Source organism: Pleurodeles waltl, chromosome 12 (genome assembly GCF_031143425.1).
Source record: "Pleurodeles waltl isolate 20211129_DDA chromosome 12, aPleWal1.hap1.20221129, whole genome shotgun sequence".
In the NCBI taxonomy this organism is placed as follows: Eukaryota; Metazoa; Chordata; class Amphibia; order Caudata; family Salamandridae; genus Pleurodeles; species Pleurodeles waltl.
This window is the reverse complement of record NC_090451.1, coordinates 672,595,948-672,601,966: the sequence shown is the minus strand read 5'-3', so window position 1 is coordinate 672,601,966 and position 6,019 is coordinate 672,595,948.

Below are 6,019 nucleotides of genomic sequence, written 5' to 3'. Positions count from 1 at the left end.
GGTTAGAAACTGTAGGGAGCAAGGTAGAGTTATTTGTGCCATTTAAGAATTACAGGCTGGATACCTATCTGGGGCCACCTAAGTCTATATTATGAGTGCCACTGAGTTAAACAACAACTGTTATTTACAATGCTTGGATGCACCTGGTTCTGACTGTCGTATAAAACAAGCACTGGCAAAGCCAGTAGGTCTGGCCTTGGCTGCTAGCCTTCTGGCAATTTTAGTTTTGTCTTGTTTTTTTGCAGAACTTTATTGTTCATGATGTGGCTGGGCCCTCATCAATCTGAACAAAAGCATTGGCTAAAGGCAAAAATGTTCTGATCTCAAAAAAGCACACATTGCCACAGTACTCACTGACACTGAAGGAAAATACATTGCTTGTGGATGTGCTCCTAGTGAAAGGATAGCAAGCCATAGCTCATATAGAAGTCAGCCAGTGGCTGAAGTGGGTTGACACATTGCCACTTGATGGATGCTGGAGTGGGTGGAACAAAAATGTGAATGATAGAACAGCTGACTACTGGATTAAGTCTAGCTGAAAACCCCTATAAGTAACTATGTTATGCACATCATTTTTGTAAAAATCAAAAAGTCTTGGCTGACCCAACTTAAAAAAGTCAATTGGTCTGGAACTGCCTTCTTTCAAGAAAGAAAGAAAAAGGCAATAAAGGAAGAAAAAGGAAAGAAAGAAAAAAGAAAGAAGGAAAGGAAGCAAAAAAGAAGGTAAGTAGGAGAGATGTAGGAAAGAAAGAGGAAAAGAGGAAAGAGAGAGGAACAAATGAAAGGAACAAAGAAAGAAAGTAAGAAAGAAAAAAAGGAGTGACAAAAGGAAAGACCGATATACAAGGTTGCAAAGAAAAAGAACCCTCAAAAGCTTATATTCAGAGCTCATGTGAGCTTCTGGTCTGGTGTAAAAAAGTAGCAACCAGATAAATAATAAAGGCCACTGGCAACAGAATGTACACCTTTGACAGGAGCTAGGTACTGATAAAGCTGGAATGTGCTCTGTGCTCCCCTCTGGTAGCTCTATTTATATAGGTATTTATTTAGATAAAGTACTGCATGGGCTGATATCCCTTTCTTAAAGGCAGGGATTGCCATGTCACTGCTTTTCTACGGGCACCACAAGTATTTTCATGTCCCGGCCGGTGCAAAAAATTAGTACAATCACCTAAAGGCAATATTTTTAGACCGTATCTGTACATACTCCAAACAACAGATATGAATAGAAGCACTTTTAAATGTCTTCTAGTGCTGCGCTAAGAATCCCTGACTAATGGTTAAACAAAAGCGGAAAAGTCTTGTTACAAATAAATACTTATACATTTGTTTCTATTCCTATTTAGCAAACTCTTAAAATAACAACAAATGACCTGCATTTTTCTCTCTGAAAGGTACCAACCTTAATTATAAGTATGGATGAAATGTGCTTCACATTTAAATGGTACTCTGCCTGCATGTTCTTCTGTTTGGTTTGTTTAACCTGCACCTACTGCAGTAGACAAAAAAACTGATATGAGTTTGAAGGGTTTGTGCTGTACGTGCACAGCCCAAAAGCACTGCAAATATAGGTGTGTGTGGGTAACACACCTTTCATATGGCAATCTAATTTCTAGACATGTCAGAAGTTGTTGTGGGGCATGAGTGAACTATCTGAAGCGGGACCCTTCTTTGGACGAGGACACATGTTTAGAGTTTAATAAAAATGCCCTGTAGGGGGAAAAGACACATATCAGATCCAGCATTTGCATTAGCTCTGTTAGTTGCCTCTCTACACATAAACAGGGCAGATTTGTTGTAAAATCTATGCATAAATGTGGCAGCAGGAATCTTCATGGGGCTTCTGATCTCACACTGATGTGTAACAGATATGATTGAAAGAAGCAGCACACTGCATGTTGGCTGGTGATAATATTGACACAGGGGGGTTAAAATCCCACTGTTGACGGATTTTGGGATTTTCTGCTCCCAACTCAAGAACTCTGCTACCTAACAGCAAAAGGACACCACATGTACATGTGAAGGGAGCCTTCGGATCAGAGTACTTAAACCACCACACCAATTTATTTAGGAAATGTCTATTTACCCATCTGCTGGTGAGATAGTACATAATCTCTGCTGTTTAGCTGCCCACAGCCTTAATAGTAGAGATGTTGTATACTTTGACTGGTGGCCGGATAAATAGTGTGAAAGAGGCCTTTATGTGCCTGGCCCTGAAGAAAAAAGGCACAACTAGCAATGGAAGGGTGGTGGCCATCTTGTAATGGGGGTGCAGCATGTGTGAGGCATTTGAATGTAAGCACACATACAAATAAACAGTAGTTTGTACAAAAGTAAGTACATTAAATTAAGCTAGGCTGTTTACAGGTGGAAAAAAACAGTAAAACCAATTTTGAGTAAAAACATTTACATACATGCCAACATTTCAGAAGAGGAAAGTGGGATTATCAAAAATAATCGGGATATTATATTTCTATTATTGACCTGAATCAGGTCATGTATGGGACTTGAAAGTGTGCTTTTGCAGGATCGGATAGCATAAATGCAAATATAAGGTTTCTTTTCCTTACCTGTTAGGAACATGGAGGAAATACTATGGCAAGCACAGAGAGATTTTACAAAATGTTGTGCGTTGGCCTGCTAGAACAGGTTACTGACAGTGCATACTCTGCGTCACACAAGATCAGTCCCTGTCGGCAGAAGCCCGCTGAGCAATCGGGTTTTTGCATGCGGGAATCAGGAGTCGGGAGACTACCCTTCAAACTGATAGTCTCCCTCCTGATTCGGAAGGGTTGGCATGTATGCACTTATGTTATTTTAATATTCAGATAAGGACCAGGATGACAACACCCTGGAGGTCCATGCCACAGGGCTAGAAAAAAGATGGCCAGGAAGATGCGGAACAAGATGACCAGTACCAAGACGACCAAAGCCAGGAGTACCATGATCAACTGGTGTACAAGCATGAGGATAAAATGAAGGGGGATCAGGACCACATCCTGGATGATTAGGAAGATTAGGAGCATGAGGATTAGGTCTGATAGAATCAGGGAACTAGAATAAGTAAGGAAGATGAGGGGCCAATACCAAAAATATCAGCAGGACCAGAGCCAAGAGAACCTAGGAGCAGAGCAAGGAGGATTAAAAGGATGAGCACTAAGAGGACAAAGAACATGCCTAGGAATGCCAGGTGGACCATGACCATAAAACCAGGGCCTGGAGGGTATGGAGCAGAAAGATCAGGATGTGGTGGTTGCAGTACCGGGGTGAGGAAGATCAGGAGGACCAGAACAGCCAAGAGGGCCCTGATCTTTTAGTGAATGCCAGAAGGGCATTGAGGACAAGGAGGCAAAGGGACAGGAGGACAAGGATAACCCAAACCTGGAAGACAAGAGCTAATAGAGGAAACTCTGGAGGGCCAGGACACAAGAGATAAGGTAGACAGAGAGGACCAGTAGGATTCGGAACTGATGTACTAGAAATCAGATGAACAGGGTGAAAAGGATCAGTAGGACCACGTCAAATTGACATGGGCCAAGAGGACCAGGAAAGAAAAGGAAGAGCTAGAAGAAGGGGGCCTGAAAGGACCAGAATGGCCAGGAGGACCAGAACCAAGAGTATAAGGCATGCAGAAAACCCAAACAAAGATGGCCAGGATCAAAAGGATCAAATATACTGGGCATAAAACCAGAAAGCGAACACAGACTATTAGGACTCGGAATAGGAAAGCCATTGATAGGCAAACCATACCGAGAGTGGGGGAGACTGGGAGAACGGGAACTGAAGAATCATGAGGAGATGGCCAGGCAACCAGAGCAAGCACAGCAAGAGCTACGAGGACCAGGGCAAGTGGGACCTCAACCAAGGGGAATAGGAAGCTTGAGTCACAGAGGCCCAGGAGTATCAGAACTAGCATACCAGGACAAGCAGGACCAGGATGAGGAGAAAAGAGAGCACCAGGACAAGGAAGACCAAGTTGACATGAGCCATTATAACCAAGGTGAGTGGCTAAAAACAGGAAGACCTGAACAAGGAGGTTCAGGACAAAGTGAGCAAGTTAGTCTGGGCCGACAATGAGCAGGAGGACCAGGGCCAAAAGTATCATGACAAGGAGGAGGACCCAGAGAACTGGACAGATGAGATGCAGGAGGACTAGCACCATTAAGACTAGGGACCAGATGGGAGAGGATAAGGTGGACTTCAAGAGTCAGAATAAGCAGGGCCAGGAACAGGCCTAGGGGGACCAGAGAGGTCAGAACCAAGGGGAACAGGACCTGAAGTTCTACGTGAAGCAGGAGAACTAAAAACTAGGGCATTAGGACTAGGCTGGCACAGGATCAGTGAAAGTAAGACATCAGAGAAGCACAGACCAATAGGATTAGGATAGGGCCAAATTGACCAGGCTCAGTCCAAGACTGCAAACACAGTACCAGGTGTCCCACAAGAACCAGGGCAAGGAGAATCAGGATGACCCAAACCAGGAAAATTAGAAGTGTCAGGCATAAGAGACCGAAGGACAACAGGGCTAGGGACCCAGCAGACCAGCAGGATCAGAGTGTGAATGAGACGTACCAGGATCAGGAGACCCAGGAAAGGCTAATACAATCTCATCCTGGCTGAATACTGTTCCAGGCCCCGGACAGACACAAGTAGATTTGTGTGAGGTGGGGAACTGGCCGCACTTAGCACTTTTTAGAATGATACCCATATGGCCGTGTTCTAGGTTAAAACCTGCTGCCATCCCGGAGGGATGTATCCATATAAAATTTACCACACCTTAATGTCAGTATTGTCAAAATTAGTATTAATCCTGGCCAAGCACTATTTCACTTGACACTAGTGGATCATAGTCAGGAGGGTTCGTGGTTGCACTTAGCACTTTGGTATGCACTATGTACTTTGCAGTAGGAGTCAACATGGCTGTGTTTCAGAATAAAACGTTTATATTCTGGGGGGAGGCATTCACATGGGATTTGTTAAATCTCACGTGCAGTGTTTGTGAAATTTTACGCTCTCCCAATCTTGGTGAGGCCAGTGCGCTGTGCTTTCCACATGTTGATCTGGTCACACGGATTTACATATGCCTATGCCGGTCCCTGTTCCACGTTTTGTGACTCTACGCACTTTACAGTATGATGTATTTTTGGCTGTGTCCTAAATGTTAAAACTCGATGCTACTGTGAAGGGAAAAAATCTATAGCAGCTTGTAAAATATTAGTTTCAAGCCACCATGTGACATTTTAAAAATGTGCTGCTTTTTTATGCTACGGCTATTATGATTTTATATTGGCTTATGTCCATGCGTGTATCAGTTTTCTTAGCACTTTGCATTACGCACTTTATCGAATGATTTCTGTGTGGTCTTGATCTCGGCTCCGCAACAGCTGTCATGGTGAACTCGATTTCATATGTCTTAAAGTTTGTGTTTGTATTTATTTTTACTTTTGGGCATGATATTGTGATCGATTGTATGGTGTACGCTTATGGTTTTTATTAACTAATAAACTAATTTACACACACGAGTCCCATAGTTCCATGGATATAACATACCCATGTCTTGTTGGTGGGTTTGGTGCATTCTGCCCATCCCAGTAAAGTGCCACCTTGTGGGTCATATCAGTGTTTTTATGACTCTCAATTCCTGAGAGTGACAGTTTCTAAGTGCACACAAGGTTTGCATATCAGGAAATAAAAACAAAGAGAGTGAGTGTGAATTTCCTCCTCAGCATGCTTGGCCAGTAGGTGGTTGTTGGGCAGTGTCCGTGGTGGAAGTGTTGTTTACCAGTGTTGTTTATTCGAATCGATCTCAGTAACCAAGTTACTTCTTTCTGCACCAGACTCTAGTGAGCAGCCACAGCCAACTCTACATGTGATGGTACAGGGACTGCAACAGAGGCACAGTAATCACGTGTAATAGAAGCCCCCAAATGTATTCTGCAACTCACACTGAATCCTTCAATCAAATGTTTTCTGACGATTCCACATGTATCAAGTGTCTCTGCACTTGCAAAGGAAATTC